The sequence below is a fragment of the Brachyistius frenatus genome, unplaced genomic scaffold (genome assembly GCF_029030835.1).
Source record: "Brachyistius frenatus isolate BFR_SWC_R1_liver_20210118 unplaced genomic scaffold, ASM2903083v1 Contig_30, whole genome shotgun sequence".
Lineage (NCBI taxonomy): Eukaryota > Metazoa > Chordata > Actinopteri > Embiotocidae > Brachyistius > Brachyistius frenatus.
The window spans coordinates 1,875,930-1,896,438 of record NW_027210629.1 but is presented as its reverse complement, the minus strand read 5'-3'; the positions used below and the strand labels follow the sequence as shown (position 1 = coordinate 1,896,438).

Sequence of the window (20,509 nt, the reverse complement as noted above, 5' to 3'; positions counted from 1 at the left end):
TTCTTTGTATACTGTATCATTTTCCTAAATCAGTCAAGTTCAGCTAAATTTACAAGAATAATATGTTACTTTGGCAAACAGTCTTCTTGTTGCCACTATAAGTACGGGAGTTAAAGGGATTTTGGTGGGGTTTTTTCAGTCAAATTAAAAATTATGTTTTGTAGCTATCATTTACATTTCATCATCCATCCATTATCTATATCCGCTTCATCCTGTACAGGGTCACTGAGGGGTGCAGCCCTCCCCAGCCGACTTTAGGAGCAGGTGAGGTACTCCCTGGACCTGGTCTAACACAAGACTAACACGGGAAGAAACACAACCATTCACGTTGATATTCACACCACTTAACACGCATGTATTTAGATTGTGAGAGGAAGACAGAGACAGTGCTAAACACTGCACCACCGTGCCGCCCTCACCTTACATCAGACCAAAGACATATCTGTCTTTATATTACCTGAAAATACGTTGTATTGTATTGGTGCACAAAAAGTTGTATTCAGAGACTAAGATGAATGAATTTGAGATCTTAATGCATGTGCCCCAGACAATTTTCCAGGAAATCAAGCAATATGTTTTGTTGTCACAAGTTGTGGGCAGAGATTAACAGGAGGATTACCAACAAAAATTAACATGACGGAACAATCTGTTAGAGGAAGGTGCTAAATGTCAGAATCTGAAAAATATTTAGTTTTTAATGAAAGACTATTATCAATAAGAAATTATCTGGACCCATCTTGAACGTAAATTAGGGTAAACAATATATTTTTTAAAGATTTTGTTGACTCAATCTGATAACAACACAAAGGCATGTGAAAGATGAACAATGCCATGTTGGTGACTCTGGCTTTTTTTCTTGTCAGTGATCAGTTACTGCTGCTGCTGCAGGTTCAGTTCAGGTCATCCTTTTTAGGTTATCATGTACAGTATGCGCACACACATTGTTGCGAGCGAAGGAACTCACATCAGGCACGGCCATAATCAGGCCATACTGCCAAACAGCCAGCCAGAGGAGTTCATTTAAAAGCCGGCATGTCAGCAGAACCTCTCCACACACACACACACACATGCACACACACATACTGTAGCTCCAAGTGGCTGTTGTTTTATTCATCACTGCAGTAAGGTAGGTGGCCCTCCGGATCCAACACCCACAGAGTGGTGTATATGAGGTATAGGTGGCCAGGAGCATGTTCATGTGTGAATGTATTTATTTTTGATAGTTTTGCAATTTACAGCCTCCTGTTTATACAGAAATGTGAGTGAATTTATGTATGATTTGACAGTGTGTAAATGATGAGGTCCTTGATCATCATTTTATGCAATTGAAGCTGTCTTTGGTAATGTTTCTCTTTTTCTGAGATCCTTACAGCAGGTATCAGTGTATTCAGAAAGTGGTTTTAGAATATAGTTGACAAGATAAGAATCTGCAAAGAAGAACCAACTACTCAGAAAACACAAGATTTCTGAAGATATTTACATGGTTCATGTCGGGAGGAGTTCAACATGCACACATTTTCACAGTAAGAAAACACTTCTAGAGCACTTAAAGGATAATTATGCAGTAAATCTCTTGCTATACCACATTTAACAGGAAAAACCAACTTGTTGGCAGAGTGTTATTCAGAATAGTAGTCTATCTTTTTCAGAACAACTTATTGCAATGCAGACCGGGAGACGTGTGGTTAAATGTGCACCATCTGATGTGAGGTTGTAATAGTCAGGAATACTGGAAACATCTGCCTCATTATAGAAAATACAACTGACCTTGATGTACTGGCTGCATTCAAAACACATCTCCTGCCTAAACCAGAAGCCATCTCATTCGAACAAAAGCAAAATCTCCCTCTGGAAGTATAGTCAACAGTGCAAGTTAACACTGCACTGTTGTCAATGCACAAATGATAACATAAAAGATGACAAGACCATGCTCAAAGTCTGGTGTACCATAGAGTATTAGGTTTAAATTATTGGATTCACTCTGGTGGTAAATAGAAACAAAAGTCATTAGCAACAGCAAGAAATTAACAAAATAACTGGGGGTGGATGCCGAAAGATTTCAGCTAGCAATGGTGTCCACTGTACCAGTGAATGTCATTTAGCACCAGCAACAGTAAATAGCTGTTAGGCACATTTGAATGGACCATGTGCATGTAACTGTGATAGAGGGAGATAAACTGATTGTAGATGTTGTAAATTACAACCAACATTTATATAATAGATGGATTAGAAGATATACATATATCATATATAGGCTATTATTTTATCAATAGTTCCCCTGGCAAATTATTCTCTATTTTCTAGTTAGCCTTCAAATTGAGCATCCAGATTAGAGTCGAATTCAGGCCAGAAATGTGTACCGCAAGCAGCTGGGGAACAAAAAAATGTAATAATTCAGTCTCATCTCACCTCTTTGTCGTGTGTGTGCCTGTCTGTGTGTGTGTCTGTTTGGGCTGTTTCTTAGGGGAGGGAGAAGGGTGATATTGACAGACAGAGAGCAGAAATGCTACAGAGGAGTAATAAAACCTAATCTGAAAATGTTCCATTTCAGAATTTACAAGATAATCATAGGTCTTTCTGAAACTCAGCCCCGTGAATAAAAATAGCCCCTGAAATCAGAGAGGGAAAAAAAAGCAGCCTGCAACAATCGACCGACAGAATTATGTTGGAAGCATATTCATTTTGAGATTAGTGTTATTTCCAAAGCAATCTGCTATGCATCACATGCAAATTAGTCCAGGAGGTTTGCATTTGAAATTCTGATCTGCTTTAACAATCTGTTTCGAGTCCAAGTCTTCCATCGCATTCCTATTTAGTCTTTTAGGAAGGCTTTGATAAATTCCTTGACATATTAACTTGACATATTGAAGAAATTCAAATTTAGTGCAAATGATTCCCCTTGAGCCCATCTTGTAAGAAGATCTAAGCTTGGCCAAGATGGTCAGCAGAGTCGGGCATCCTGGTGTGAAGTAGTGGAGATTTTTAACTTGTGTCCATTAGAACCAGAAAGCCTTGTTGAGAGAAGTATGGCGTTATGCGACTGAGCCAATAACCTGCAGGCTCACACTTAAACTGTTGTCCGTTTGATCCAATTACTTCTGCATGGTTTTCTATTATTTATATCGGTACATCTTTAAAAGATACATATTCCCTTTTGCTAATAGTGCTTTACTTCAAAAATGCATTTCTGTTACATTTTCAGACACACACACACACACACACACACACACACACACACACACACACACACACACACACACACACACACACACACACACACACACACACACACACACACACATATATATATATATATAGAAAAGTGAAGCAGGTGTGAGGGCACTCCAGGACAACGGTTACAAGATAAGATGCAGCTGAGCAGTCAGAACATTCAGCAAGAGCTTTCAAGTCACAAGACATTAGCACCAGAAACTGTATCAGAGTCATCAAATCATATAATGCTTTTCAAATAATAAAAATTGCAGTTGTTTGAACCAACATTATTTCAGACAACACTCACCAAATTCCATATTTTGTGGGTACATTGTTTCAATAAATCGAATTAAAGCTTGAGAACTTGCATCTTAAAAAAGGGAGTTCTTATCCGTCTTTTTCACCTGCTCTGTCTCATTTTTCTTTCTGGAGCAAACGCTGTCCTCATCACTTCTTTCCCTCAGCAAATCTGTCTCATTAGTCCAGAAAAGAAAATTGTGTCAGAGCAAGCAATCAAAGATCAAAGCATATATAGATAAAGATCCTACATGAATACCATCAACTCAATAAGGGCTACATGATCTGATATAATTTGATGAACATCTTTCCCCGACATTTGCCATCAACCTATCCATACACTATTTTACTGCCACAAACCACTGTTTAGACGGTATTTTGTAGACTGTATTTTCTCCACAAGATTGGACAGCAGGTGCAACAAAAACAACATGAATAGCAGATAATACATTATTGTTCTCACAAGACATCCGTTTCCTCCATTTCTGTGCCTCCCCATATGAAACGTAATTCTAATTAGCGACTAATTGTGGGGGATTAGAAAACCAAGGCATCGGTACATTTAATTAACAAATTAATTAACAAACTGTAAAGGACAAAGTGAAAGGGACAAGTCTATCTACTTATGGTCTCTCCAGACAGAGCCAATATTAAAGAGAATTGGATGTGACTCGATTTTTTTTTTTGTGTGCCTCTACAGTTCGACTGAATCATGGACAAATAACACAATACTCACTCTGGCTTCTTGCTAAAATATATATTTTTTCCCATTGACCATGGCATTTAACATTTCTATGTATGCAAAACTACTAGTGCCAAATAGATTTGGCCGCACTTTGTGGGACTCCATGTTACAGACACTGCAAGGCCACTGACATGTAGTTTACATAACCCATGTGGTAGAAGGCAGGACTGAACCTCCCAGGATTCAATAAGCTTTCTTAATGATTTCCATTTTACAAACCTACTGCCCCTGGTTGAACCATCTCTGTGGGTCGGCTTTCCTATTATTTACTTACACTCTTTCTTACAAACAACAGACTCAAAGTCTGGCACAGTTACTTTTAACGTGTACCATAAAGCCTGATAGCAAGAAAGCACTGGTTGAAATGGAAGCAGAGATCAAATGAGAGGGAGGGGAAAAAAAGTGGGAAACGTGAAGGTAGAGAGGTGTGTGTGTGTGTGTGAAGGACAGGAGAATTACATATCACAAGCATTATCAAATCCTCAATGAGCATCAAGACTCAAATATTTAGATAGAACACTAAGCATTGACAGAAAGTAATGAAGGTGATGGGGAGAGAGAAACAGAGAGGGAGATGATGCAAAAAGATGATCAAAAAAACAAACGTCATAAGCCTTGGGGAAAATGAAGAAAGGAGGGGATATGTAACATGTCAATGTAAAAAAAAAAAAAAAAAAACTTCTCCAGAACTCAATTCATCAGTTTTCAACAAACACAAACATGCCATACAGAACATGTAATGTATAGGAATCTTCTATAGCACCACTGCACTGTAAAGACTGATTTTAAACTGGTTTTGATTCAGCCCACATTAGACGCGCTTCATTGACACCTCGGTGGAGACAGAAAATCACACTTTACAGCTAGAAGCCAATTTAAAATATATGTAAAATGCGTATTTTAGGATGGAAGCACCAATATTTGATTTCCCCAGTTGACATGAGCCTGTCAGTTATCGATGAAACATTTTGAATAACAAATCACCCACTGTTGCTGTGTTCAATGACTATTAGTGGTATGGAAGTTTAATGCGAGCTACAAGCTAGTCTGGACTGACGTGGTTTAGTTTGCGTTCTCTTTTGAACAAAATCAAGTGAAAAACTTGGGTTCAGTACCTCTGGAACGTGTTCAACACATTAATTCACAGCCATCCTTTGTATTCCATTCAGCTGTGGATTTTAATGGCTAAAGGTGCTCATGGGGAATGGCGCTGCCAGTGTTGCAATGATCTTTGTTGAGGTGTGTGCGTCTCCGTTCAAAGGCGTTAGTATTCTCATTACACAGGGATGTCTATAAGCTTAGCGGGGGTGCAAGCAGTAATGCTAAATCGGGAGAATAGGCATGTGCACCTACACATTATGTCCATTCTTTGAATAATTACTTGTAGCACAGCAAACAAGAAGAGAGAACTCGAAGCAACAGGTATCTAACAAAACGACTCATTCTTCCTCACTCAATCCTCATTTAATGCGCCCTCAATAAGAAATGCAAGGTGTGTTCTACATTTGCAAATGCCTAAACATTTACAGTTTGTGTTTCACAACCTGTACTGTCACACTGCGGTGGATAAATGAGTGAGTAGGATGCATGTCAGAAGGCAACCAGTTCAGGAAGTAAGTAAGTAAATTCAGCTGTGCTCGGCACAATCATGTAGAACTGACACTGCCGATGTCATCGTCCGTCGTGATGGTTCACTGTAAAACCCGTCCTGTACCATATTGGTATACATCGCCCAATGGTCGCATTACATTTACTATTAATTGTAAGGTATATATTATTGTGTTCACTATGAACTTAAAACAAAAAAAACATTACTTCCTGTGTAGTACAACTATATTTGGTATAATCCAGTACACTATAACTCAGAACAGGCTGAGAGGTTTTAAGATTAGTTTTGTTACCTCCTTCTGGCAACTACAACATCACTGAAAATAAAGAGTTACTAAATTTGCACTGTATGAAAATGTCACCACATATAACCTTTAAAGATGTTGTGTGCAATACTTGGTAATCACTGCATGTAATGTTTTTTTGTTGTTGTTGTTTTTTTTTTTTTTGCCCCCAGTGGTTTACTGCACCAATGTTTGTGAAGTGTTCTGCACCAAATGTACAAGACTTTGTTGAGCTGCAAACCTCGTGTGTGCTGACCTTTGAGAATGTAACCAGTGACTGAGAGAGACTGCTTTGTGATCTACAGTAGCTGCTGTTGCTAATTAGAAAAGCTTTTAAGTACTTTACCTGGAGGATAAGCCGGCTGGTTTTTGATATGTTGCCACCAAGTGAGTTGGAGAGGTTGAACAATTCACTGAAGGGTACATGTGTATCAGGATCTGTGCTTTTCCACAATAATATGAACTTTACATAACCCACTGTCCCCCCCCCCTCATCTCAGTCAGTTCTTCTTTTCTCCTCAGCCCAGATTTTACCCCCTTCTGAGTCATACAGTCTGACTTTGTGCCAGTTTCCTCCTCTCCCCTTGCTTTCTCCGCCTCTATGTCTAGGTTGCACTCCTCTCTCACTGTCCTCCACTGTCTTGTTTTTAAGACGAGGATGAGACAGAACTGTGTCAAGATGCAAGTCGGAGCGAATACGAAATTCAGATTAGGACTTCTTTTTCGATTTGCATCACCAAGGCACAGGAGAGGTGAAAAAAGACCAGACCCAGTGTGACACAAGCAGACAGATTCATGTCAGACACATACTTTTTCTCTCGCCTTCACTTTTTTTCCCCCACCTTCGACATTCCTTCACTTCATTCTCATTCACTGCACTCTCTTCAGCTAACCCCATCTCCCTCTCTTTGCTTTTCTCCTCCTCTTGTTATTCCACCTCATATGCCAGTATTTCTCCACTTAAAATGGTTCTATAAAGTTATTTTTCTTCTTTTTTTTTAAATAAGATTCCAAATAAATCTACATTAAAGTGGACCAAAAACAAGATTCCTTTGCAATCTAGCCATAATCCTATTTTCTTTACTACAGAGAATAATCTCCATTATAGGTGCTGTAATAAAAAACCTTCTTCAGGATACTGTTTATTAGAACAAAGGATATTCCCGGTGAATAGTCTGAGACATGCCAATGTCTTTGGTTTCATTCTGGTCTCACCTTTTTGAACAAATATCTCCTCTGTCATCTTGTTAATAAAGGCACAAATATATATTAAAAAAAATGATATTAGATAATAGAGATTTGGAGCTCAATACCATGATATGTTCTGTAATGGAAATAAATGGAAGTACTGACATTTTACCTTTTTCTTTACATGACATTTTCAGGTAAACCAGTAGAATTTTTTTTTACATGGGCGGTGCATAGTAGGGCTGGGTGATGTGGACCAAAAAACATATCTATAATTAAAATATACTTGATATGTATCTCAGGATATTCGACGATGTGGGATAAATGTGGGATACATGTGGGATAAATGTTCATTTGTAGGTCAAAGCCACATGTGAGATATCACAAGTACTTCTATTAAAACAGATTGTGATCAGAATAAAATACAAAGACAGGGAATTCCCTGTTTTACAAGGGAAAAAAAAAGGGCTGCGTGTTCAGTAAATTAAAATTATATGAATTAAATAGCCTATATTTAATTTTTTTTTTAAACTGACCTATTTCTGAGAATGCTCCTTCTGGTAGCATGTTGTTGCTCTCTCAATCCAATTGATTTGCTATATTCCTCAGCAATAAAGCAATGAGCCTGGAGAGGTGTTTTGAGAGACAGTTGCAACTCAGAGTGTCGCTGTCCCAAACCGAATAGAAAAAAAATGCATCTGATCAGGAGAGCAACCAGGTCAGCTCTCCTTGTGCACCATTAATTCATCCCAGAGGGTCAGACTGTTAACAGTGAGTTCAGCTGTAATGTTCTAAGGCGTCTGAGGGACAACAGGTCTGAACACCATGGCACTGTGGTCCTCCTACATGACAACACACCACACACGTGCATGCTTTACAACCTGCAACAACACAATTGTCACTTTCCAACAGATCTGGCTTCCTGCCACTTCTTTCTGTAAACATTTGACACAAACTTTGATGTGCTCTCTCACTCAACTATCAGGTGTGTGAAGAAATCCCTGATGCACTTACTGCTCACAAAAGCGTGTGCACCACAGGTGATGATGGTGATCAAGCAACGTAACTTGGAATACTTGCCCACACACGTAACCTTCCCCTGTTCTGTCCACATAACACATGGAGCATTCACACGCAACAGGCGCGGTCGAAGAACTTTTTCACCACCCTCGTATATCCTCTTTAAAAATATATTGATATACGTCAAATTGTTATATCCCTCCATGCACTACTAGAGCATGGAGACAATAAACTGACACTTTGAAATGTGTGACCTGTGGAGAAAAAGAGACAGAGAGAAAGAAAGCAAGCAAAAAAGAAAGGAAGGAAGGGAGGAAGGACAGAAGGAAGAAGAAAGAGTACAGTGGGGCAGGGTGAAGGAGCATGGTGTTATACATCAAGGAACGTGTCCACCCTGTGAGTCAGCTTACAGCTGCACACTGGATCTCCCTGTCTCTATGACCCACAGAGCTATTTTTAGCATCACACACCCACCCTCAAGCACAAGCATACACACATGTATACGCACAACCAGATACACACACACACACACATGCACACACAAACAATCAGGTAGCCCAGCTTTTTTGCCACGGTCAACAACTTCAAGACAGCTGATCATAAAGAAATACAAACAGACTCGAAGACTGATAGAAAAATAGAGAGCAAGTGAATCACACACAGATGAAGAGCTAAAACGTAGTGACAGAAACTGACAAAACAGTGTGTGTTACTCAGGAGGGAATTGCCCAAATACAGGAAATCCTCTGGGGATTACACGATAGTTGTGACTTTATACCTCGGCTGTTCGTGTAAAGACGAAACAAGGTGAAGCAGAGTGTCACAATTAGTCAGTGTGCTTAACAACTTTTTTTTCTCTCTGATCCTGTTAAAGTGTTATTCCACAACCTAACTAAACAGTCTGCGACATCGATGACAAGATGGAGGTCAAAATATCTCAATTGCTTCTCATCATTTTGGGTTACTGATCCTGTAATTATTTTATTGTTGATCACACACTATTCCTTTGATCCAATGTAAAACACTTCATCCTTTCAATCAATCAAATTTACCACAGAAATATACTCTAAATCAAGTTTTTTCAAAGATCAATAAAAAAATTAATTAATACAAAAAAATGTAATTAGCAAAATGCCAAGCTGTGTCACCGTTGACTTAGTCATAATAAAGCCAGCTGGAAAATCCTAACTCCAGTTTATGATTTACAGACAACAGACCAAATATCAACCAAATCAGAGTTCAAAGAAGTTCCCAATTCCTGTTCTTTCTCATTCAAAAAACAGCTACATGACAAATCTGTCAAAACTTTCTGTATGTGTATGTGTGTGTGTGTGTGTGTGTGTGTGTGTGTGTGTGTGTGTGTGTGTGTGTGTGTGTGTGTGTGTGTGTGTGTGTGTGTGTGTGTGTGTGTGTGTGTGTGTGTGTGCGCGCGCGCGGACACTTGGGAGACCTCAGGCAAAACATCCCAGATGATGTTTCAGAAACCCTAAAAACCATTTAAAAGTAGAAGGCAGCTCATTTTCTTCCTTACTGCACCGCAGAGAGAGAGGGAGAGAGAGAGGGAGAAGAAGAGTGAGAAAGAGAGTGACCCAGTTAGAGAAAATTTAAATAGGGATTCCATTTAGAGGGCCACATTAATTGGAGCAGATGCCTTCTCAATTATTAAGAGGCCTCCAAGGGTGTTAGCATGAGCTAAATTTATCCCGCATGGCTTTGACTGGGCTTGTCCAATCTCATACAGCATCTGCAGACAGAGGGAAGAAACATGCATGGTGTTTCATACACCAGTGTACACTTGTCATAGGCCCAAAAGCTCACACACACACACACACACACACACACACACACACACACACACACACACACACACACACACACACACACACACACACACACACACACACACACACACACACACACACACACACACACACACACACACACACACACACAACTGGCATTAATAAGTCTTTTTATGCCTAGTGTTTGCTCTGACGGATCTACACATAAACAGCTGCAAAACAAAATTTGAATGTAGAGATACACACAACTGCTCTCAGAAAACACACATACACATGCAAGCTGCCCTAAAGGTATTGCCTAAAGAAGAGGCACGTTTGAAAATAATCTCCCAGTGACTCAATGGCCCATCTCCTTATACTCAATCTCTCGCCATTTGAGCCACAATGTTTCCACCGGCGTGGCAGGCACAAACTAGTCCCGTGAGGGTAGTAACACTGGAGCCCCAAGAGAGCAGTGGACTAAATGAGAAAGGAGTGAGCGAGAGAGCGAGAAAGCGAGAGAGAGAGAGAGAGAGAGAGAGAGAGAGAGAGAGATACAGTTCTGCACCATTTCATAAATTTATTAATAACCTCTCTTCTCTTGTGTCATGAAAAAAAAAAAATCTGAAGAGATTCAGAAAATGACAAGCTCAAGTCTGACATGTCGATGATGAGGTTTCTTTTTCTTTTTTTTTTTTTTCTGTCTGAAGTTGAGAGTGGGAGTCAGTTCGTGATTAATTCATAGTCTCCATAACCTAGCATAACGTAGGCTGGTGGCCACAAGCAGGTGAAAGCAGCTGTAAATAGTGCACCTCCATGAGAAGCAACCTAACTAAACAAGAGACATGACTCCGGAGAGAGAAAAAAAGCGCCTCGAGGAAGACCTTGTTTTGCACTCTCCCTTCAGCTAATTGTTTACCACCATTGTGCACAATGTCCAGAATTAATTTCTAAAGCCTTTTTCACCAGAACTGTCATGCTCACTGGCTGTACACCTGAGTAACCCGGCAACATGAAGGTATATGCGAGTAACGCATTAAAAATGCTGCATGTGCTTGACAAAAACAAATATTACTTATTGCTGTTTATTTTCTGGGATTACCTTTGAATGTTGTGTCCATTATGGTTTGGAAGAAGTTAAGGGTATCCAGCTGCCTCGTGTGCCAAATATAACACCGAGGCAGGCCATCTCTATTTGGTACTCAGCATCAAAGAGAGGCATTGTGGTTACAGCAGACTAGTGTCATTGTTGATAAAACAGACTGAACATAATGAGGGGTGCACCACTCAACTGATGCTAATACATTAAAAAAAAGTATCCCCCCCACCCAAAAAAAAAAATCTAAATCCAAGTCACTTTGTTGGGAAAAAACAAGAACTAAACATAAGGCAAAAGTACCCGACTAGTATGTCAATGACTAAATTGTGTTCTTTGCTAATAACGCACCATAGGGAGTTCAGTCAAGGTTGTTAGAAGCCCTTTGTTATTAATAACAAGAGAGGAATTAGAAATATTTTCCAGGACGAGATGAAACATCTGTGCCTCCTGCTGTTCTCACTCAGGAAATGAGGTGAGCTACCATACACCGAGACCCAGAGCATGATGTGCAATTTAATGTTAATTTTCCGCCTATTCACTCTGCGCCGCTCATTACATAGACAACTGGTACTCCACCTCGATTTATTAGAAGTCAATTAATCTGTGTCAGGAAGGTGAACACAAAGATGGTGCAAAGAAGGCGGGAGGGCATATGTACTCGCACATGAACACACAACCACGTAGAAAGTTTGTGTTAGATGAGAGATTCAGAGCTGCGTTGGTAATGAGGCCAATTTGAGTCAATGTCTGAATGTGGGAATCAAAGTTTTCGAGGTTCTCTGGTTGCTGTTAAAGGCAGAGTCAGAAGGGAAGTGAAAGTCGTTCACATTGACATGCTTCCCTTTAATCTAGCACAGTCTTATTCAACTTTTTCCCCCTCACAGCCACTTTTAGTATCTGGCACTTATCTTTATCCACTTCGTCATCTGCTACTGTCTTTCTGTCTCTTCCATTCCCTTACTTCCACTGCCATATGAGAGGCATCCAGCAGATTGGGGAATGAGGACAAGGTCAGCAAATATCTGGGCCACCCTGTACCTCGATTTTAACATCCAATGCCCAGTTTTTCCCTCAACTCCACATCTCCTTCTCTCGACCTTGACCCATTCCCCTCTGTACCACTACCCTTCCCCTCCTCTTCCCCTCTCCTACTTCCCATTTTGGAGTGATTGATAACCACGATGCTTTGCTCTTGGGCAGTTCATATAACTTCATGGAGTTGGGCTAGATAGGCAGCAAGCCTCAGTCTGTCTCTCTTTTATTTTCTCCTCCTATACTGTACTTTCTGCCTGGGTGCTGTCCCTCTTTCACTGTATTAGTCTGCCTACTCCCTCTTTTCCTTGTTCATCAACCTCTTCCTCTGTAACCCTTATCCACTCTCCTGCTCCCATCTTTCCTATTCTGACAAAAAAAAAAAAAAAAAAAACTGCAGACGATCAATGTTTAGCATAGTGACATATATCTCACAACGTGTGTGTGTGGTGTGTGTGTGTGTGTGTGTGTGTGTGTGTGTGTGTGTGTGTGTGTGTGTGTGTGTGTGCGTGTGTGCGTGTGTGTGTGTGTGTGTGCTCTCCTTTCCCATTTGAGTGAGTAGCATGGCTATAAATTTGCTTTATGTTGTCATTACTTACTAGGGAGCAGCAGGCACCCTTCACGAGAAGCGCCAGTTGCGTTCAGGGCAGGTGAGTTACGGCTGGGTAGAGGATCACATTTCTTGACATGTAAACGCTGTACCGGCGACCACGAATAAACGCACACACCCCGTCATTTACACAGAATGGCATGCACGCTGGCAATGCAGGCTCTCACTCCAATGGCCATGTAATGCCATGTTAAGGGAGGCAGAGGGCAGGTTGACAGACTGTACTGTGAGTAAATGGTATCAGTTATTCTGCCCATTACATACTCTTTTGTCCTTGAAACTACAAACCCGTTTCATGGCGTACATGTGCGACAACGTGCGTTTTAGAGTCCGAATTTAACAAACATGGGGACGTTTTGTCTACGTGTGGGTACATGCAGTACGTAGTGTTCTACACGCAAGCATATATATTCAACCAACAGTCTACATATATTGCTAGAAAAAAATTAATTTGTATAACATCCTTGCAGTACAAAACCAGTATGACAGCACCAAGAGGTTCAGTTACAAGAAGCTATAATCGTGCTCATAGCAGGTACAGTACGAGTAATGGTTATGGTAATAGGGGTTGAAGTCCGTCCAACATACGTCCCTTAATCCTAATGTAGCCAAGTATCTGTTCCACTCAGCAGTCACGAGTGTCTTTTTGTTCCTATGACACACATATGAGAATTAGTGACCAGAGGAAATGTTTTTCTGCACTGCCAATTTTTTGCCTCTTTGCTGCCGTTCTGCTGGCTTGCACCGTACTTGCTATCCTCTGTCTGTGAGTTTCACCAACAAGCTGTTCATCACCCACAGGACTCCTGCTGCATTTGTTTTTTTTTTCTGTTTTGCATATATTCAAAAACTGACACACATAGGAAATAAAAAAAGAGTATTCTTACATAACAGAGAGCAGCAATATTCAGACCACTATTTAAAGTTATGTTAAATCTCTCACCTTGGCCAGACTAAAGGTGACTGAATCGGTTTGTTCCAGTATTAATTAGCATGCCACACCTATGGTATCCACTTTCTGCACATACACTACAGGAGGGGTTTTGTGCCTGATACACAGAGTTGAATCCAGATTTGTGTTTTTCTAAAGCATCCCTAAACCTTTGTGTGTGTGTGTGTGTGTGTGTGTGTGTGTGTGTGTGTGTGTGTGTGTGTGTGTGTGTGTGTGTGTGTGTGTGTGTGTGTGTGTGTGTGTGTGTGTGTGTGTGTGTGTGTGTGTGTGTGTGTGTGTGTGTGTGTGTGTGAGAGCAAGCCTCACATTGGTATTTTGTTCGCAATACAATGCTCAGTGTATTACCTTGGGTTCTGCAGATAAAAGCTTTTGTCAAACAGCATATATAATTAAATAACTCTAATGCATTAGAGAGATGGCAGGATTGCAAAACAGGCTTCAGTGTTATGCTCTATCCCCGGACAGTGGTAAAAGGTTCTATTGAACAGAAAGGGAATCTCCAAGGCTTTTTTTTTTCTATGCTTGGTCTGAAGAGAAGGTGAGAAAATAGCAGAAGAGCAAAGAAAAAAAAAAAACAACAGAAGAACGATCCGGGGAAGGTGAGGTATATGATCGAGCCAGATACCTCTTTTAAGACTTTGAGTGAATGGCATGGCCCCCTGCTGGAGATCTCTTGCACCCCTTGCTTCCCTCTTCCCCGCCTCCTTGATTGCTTCAAACTTCATGTCTTCGTTCTGTCCCGACATCAGCACTTCTTCATTCCGCTTTCACTTTGCACTAAAGCACTCAACCACCCCTCCCACCTCAGCCACCCCCTTCAATTGTTTGCTCCTTTCAAATCTCCACTTTCAGTTTCTCACTCTGAACCCCTCACTCTTCCTGTCTCCAATCCTATATTTAATTTGCTTCCATCTCTGTCTCTAATAATGAATCTAATACTTTATCTTAAATCTGCCAGTTAAATCGAACCAGATGCAAACAGATCTCCTATCATATGTTTGTGTCTCTTATTATCAAAATACAACAACATTTTTAAACATTTTGACATTTACCACTGTATGTTTTATCCCTTTCACTTATACAGTGCATCTTTCATATAAATGTGCAAAAGATTTGCATAAGAACAAATGCCAAGGTCAAGTTTTATTCATACGTTTTTTTAAATTGATACATTTTAAATGTATAATTAACCATACATACCCAGACAACTGTGCAGCAATTGCTGTTTCTTTGCCACATGTTTTACCAGTGCTTAATAGTAACGTGTTATTCTGCTTTTGTTGCTTAATGTCTTCCAGGTGCATTACCGCCCCCTTCATGTGGCAGCCAGAAAACAAAAGAGAGGACTTGTTTTTAAGATAAAACAATAGTCACAAAAACTGTGATTTAATTCTGTTATTCTGACTGAATTTTTTTATGATTTAAAGCCTAGGACTATGATTATGAAATTCATGAACCATCCCTAATCTATGTTTTATGTTGTTTGCATGGCAGATCATAGCCATAGCTGTTAGGGGGTCTTCAGCTCTTTTCTCCATGTAGTGCATATTTGGTCTCCAACCTGTTCATTTATGCTGTAGTCTGCACCTGCCCTATGCTACAAGATTTCCTTTCGCTTTTTGTCTTACCATTAAAATTTTAACATTTTTCTTCTTCTTTTTGTGTGTCAATCTGTTCTCTCCATTTTCTGATCATGAATATGCCATGATAATGAAACGGTTGAGCTGTAGCGGTTTAAACTCCAGCAGTCTCGGTGCAGTGTTTTTCAGTGTTGAAAAAACTATGACAAAACCTGCCTGCAGTCTGCTGCAGCTGCTTCACCTGAGGTGATTGCAGAACAAGTTAGTGTGGGGTAGAATGCTGAATTGAAGTTGGCTTCATTGGAGAATGATCTTGCATTCATCACCATGTTATTCTTACCTGACCTATTTCTGGTAAAATGATAGAAATTGCCTGGTTGAGCTATGTTTTCTCTTGTGTTATTCTGCATTCCTTTCCATGGAGCATTTCAGGGAATAAACATGAAGATGTGAGGTTTTTTTTGGATGATTTTGTTGATTAATAAAATCGACAAAAACCAGAAGGGTATACTGTGTGTATGTGTGTGGCCTGCCTCACTGTTTTTGTTTATTCCTTTGAGTATTCATGCATGCTTCCACCATGTATGCATTAATGCACATTCTTCTACAGTTCCTCTAATTTTGACAGCGTCATGTGCAGTGGCAGCAGAGCAGTTTGTTTAAAGAAACCAGTAACACTCTAGGTAGCACCATGAAGTGGAACACTCACACCAGCTGATCCTCTTTACTGAGGGAGCAGCAAATTGAAATGTCTTTCAGGAGCAAATACTTTATTTATTAATCTGTGGATGTTGCGCAAACTGATCTTCTGCAGTGGTTGCCTCACAGGGGTCGGTTATATTTACACACATTCAAATTTAGGATCAATCTACAGTCGTCTTCTGTGGGCCACTGAGCTGTTCCAGCGGAGCTGCTCAGGGTTAAGTGCCTTACTTACCCAAGGGCACCACTGCAGCAGAAGAGAGCATAATTCATTCCATTTCCCCACCTAAGACTTTTCCCTCAGAGGTTCAAGGCTGTGATATGGAAAACCTTAAAATTGCAAGCATTCTTGATGTAAAATTGATTTCACAACAGTTTTGGAAAAAACAGAGACAGTTTGAATATCATCTGCAGCTCTGATTGATGTCATAAACATCATTAATGCCTGTTATATAATTGTAAATCACAGTTAGTCATGGCAGAATGGGAGTTGCAAGAGGTAAAATTATCACCAGTGGGCTAGTTTAAAAAAAATAAACAGTATACTTCCCTAACAAAGGATGTTATGAATGTCATCTATGAGGGTTGAACACATTATTTTTTTTTAAATTACTAATCATTATACTGTTGGTCTATTTGACAGAAACTCTTTATTAAGCTCATCAGTGGTATAATCCTGCACCCTGTCCTTATGGGGGTGGGGGGGGCTTTTTATGTTAGGTGAAAGATATGATTTATGCCCATAATAAATAGCAAAACTGACTGTATAATAAGACACATTATAGGTGAACTGCTTTTTTCTTCAAGTGTGGAATTCTGTAAGGTTTCACCAAACGCAAAAAAAAAATATATATATTTTTTTTTAAAGACTGCTGAGCTCCAGTTCTCTGCAGCTAAGGCCCTGAAGAGTAATGAGGTTTGAAATTGTGATGAAAGAAATCCAAGTGTGATGCCTTTACTAGCAGTTTTGAAATGGCTTGCTGCAGTTTCAAAATGTAAAATGTTTATAAACTCACTGGTTATCATGCTGCATATTTAAAAGCATTTAATTTTTTTTCATTAAGCAATAAACAATGCAGTGGTTTTCTCTCACCATGACATACTTGTTTGGCTCTTTACTTTCTGTGCCTGCTATATTTGTTTGTATCTCCAACAACAAGTGATCAAGTTTTTTCAAACATTTTCAGAAATTTGACTTTTCTTGGAGGCAGAAGGTGAAACAGTGGTGAACGCTGTTGGAAATGCACCTGTTAAATTTATTTTCAGCCAAAATATTTAGACGGATTGAGCATGGAAGGTTTATTCATTTGAGTTTGTTAGTTCTATTCAGACCTTGAAAGCAGATACGGAGTGACATCCTAGAGGCTAAAGACCATAAAGAGGGAGAGACAAGGAAACTAAAAGAACTGCTAACAAACTGGAATTTGATAGAGGATTTTAATGACATTTGAATGTATTGGCCTGGTTTGTTTGTACGCTTAGAGTCATTTTAGGAAAAGTTGGAAACATAAATGCACTCGGCACAAAACACAGCAATCCCCCAACTATCAACTATCTCCCCGACGATCAGACAATCCTAGGCGTCTTATAAAACTTTTAAAAGTCATAATTTCTGAGAAGTTGAAACTTCTGCAGTTGACATTGTATAATCCCATGGTTCACTTGCTTACTGTTCTGTGAAAAAGGCTTGTTTTTGCTGAAGGTAGTGCTTCCATCCATACAGAGAGCTAAACCACAACATCTGAAACCTGTCTGTCTCTCCGTCTACCTCACCACCACAAACACACAAACAAACGCATTAACGCACAACATAATAAAATATGCTTGTTTTAACGCTTTTACCCCCGTAGTGTTCTGCTCTGTCCACTTTGGCCAATTTGAGTTTTTCCCCACATGGTATCACTTGGTCAACCTGGTCTTATAAAAGATTCACACACCGTTTACATGCACCAAATCACTGCACATGCATTATGCAGTAAAGCTAGTGGTGTAGCTCTCCAATCCCCTTCTTTTCTGCTTTTTGCTTTTTGCATTCATCCCTCATCCTTGCCTCTTTCTTTACAAGACCTCGTGACTTCAAACCGTTCTGGCCCTCCCCAACGTTTACATTTTGAATTGAAAACCGGTCCTCTCCTCCCCCTTTGCGTTTTTGTTCCCTCATCATGCAATTACGCTTCCAGTGGCCCCTCAACACCTAGCCCAATGACGTTCTCTCTGGTTTCCTCTCTTTCTACAGCTCGAGGTGAAAAGTTTCACTCTTGTTACTGCTGCATCATGAAAAGCTGCAAGCATAAAGTAAGACCACCCTCTGAGCTTGATCTGCAATTCTGCTTTCTCTCTTTTCCTCACGCTGTTGATCTCCATCTAAGATCCTACATCTTTTTCCTATCTCCTTTCTGTCCCCCTTTCTCTCCATTTCCATCTGCCAGCGGGACCATTTACTCACATGTCATTGTCTATTTTTGACATAAACCATAAGCAATTGCCCTGTCTATACAAATAATGTGAGCATGTCAAAGACAGTAGACCCCCGCAGCCTTTACGATCCTATAAAGCTTGACATAATGCTACTTTGACTTGACCCTTTCCTGAATTAACTTTAGAAACAGGAAAATTATTCAATATGTAGAGTTTAAGATAAAATGACACCACAGCATGTGGATAGGAAGAAGTGGGGATCAAACCTGCAACCATACGATCAATGGATGGGACTGCACACATTTCAAAACGGACATATATGTTTCCAAATAAGATACCAGTAAGTCATTTTAATTGCCTTTGGTCTCTGACTGTCAGAAAAAAGTCCAGTCCACAACCAAACAGTCAAAGTGACAGATGAGAACGATTGTGACAGACACTGACATGGAGTGTTAGACAGCCTTAAGAAATCCATCCGGTAAGAAATCATAATTGTAATCAGAGCTCTATCTGAAAACTTCACAGCAGTTAATCATGCAGATTTTTGGCTGTAAATTACAGTGTTGTAAAATATCACAGAATGTAAATCTTCCTATCGAAGTTGTAATTAACAATCCAAACTAAACAACTCTAATGATAGAGTAGCTGCACTGATCAGAGACCACTTCATTATAAAACTGCACAAAAGCCTTATCCATACAGATTGGCACAATTTGTACTGCAAAGTATAAATACTAAACACAGGCAGGAAAGAAACAGTGAATTACATCTGTACATCTTAGATGGACATATAAATAACTAGAATAGTAGCCATAAAACAAGAAGTTGGCATTGCATCCTTTCCTATCAACAAATAAATGGCCTTCGGAGATAATTAAATTGCATTAAAATAACAATCTGATGCAGTACAGTCACAGCAAGGTAAGATAAGGACCTAACTCAATTTTGACTTAAGAAAACAGAACATGCAACCACCAGAATATTTAAACACACTTTTATTCATTATAGTTTTAACAGAAATGATGCAGGATAACGGATTTGTTGTAGCTGCTGTGATTAATGTAGATGGCAGTTGTGATTGTGCTCCCCGGTGCCAGAGCTTCAATCCCGTCCTTCCTTGCTGTCAATGAGAAAAGCTTCTAATGAAAAATCTAACTGCAGCAATCATTACACTGGCCTTAACTGACCCAGAGAGAAAAAGAAACTGAGAGACTGAAAGTTAGATGTGATGCATTAGATATTTTTCATCTGTCTGATGCTGGATTATGGCCATCTTCTCACGCACAAGTGAGATCACTTCCATTCATAGGCACACAAATCTGCATAAACACCCCTGTTCATGTGTTTCTGCACATACACATTGACACTTTGTCCTTGGTGTAAAACACATTACATAAATCTCTCACTGGGGAGCCCAAACAGGCCTAAACTCACACAAATACACACGCACACACACACACACACACACACACACACACACACACACACACACACACACACACACACACACACACACACACACACACACACACACACACACACACGCGCATGTATGGGCCCAGCCCTAGTTATCAGATTGTGTCATGGGAGCCCCAGATAAACGCAAAACTGCTAATCAGGCCAACCAAAATAGAGCTCATCATCTTTAGGTTGAAATGAGGCTGAGACTGAGGTTATCTTTGGCTGTCCGCTGGGCAATCACAGAAAAATCCATTCGCACTGAAGAAGCACAGACTGTGTCAGTTCAACATGTATGTGCTGTGGCACATAATTACATGATCTGTATCAAACTGATAATATTGCTCAAGTCTTCAGGTGGTTAACTTGTACACCTAGGGAAAATGGCAAAATTGCTTTAAATTGACAAACTGAGTCAATAAACCTGAAAATTGTGAATGAAATATTTGTTTTATTGCTTTGCATCATCCTTTGTTTTGCAGGGCGTTAGTGAGGTGTTGGTAGGCTACAGCTAGACTCATT

The 20,509-nt window shown here is 39.9% G+C and overlaps 1 protein-coding gene across 3 annotated transcripts in view; it reads right to left on the bottom strand.

The window, feature by feature from the left end:
- The window catches only part of grid2 (glutamate receptor, ionotropic, delta 2), a 475,952-nt gene that overhangs the window by 404,811 nt on the left and 50,632 nt on the right, over nucleotides 1-20,509 (bottom strand). The window lies entirely within an intron of this gene.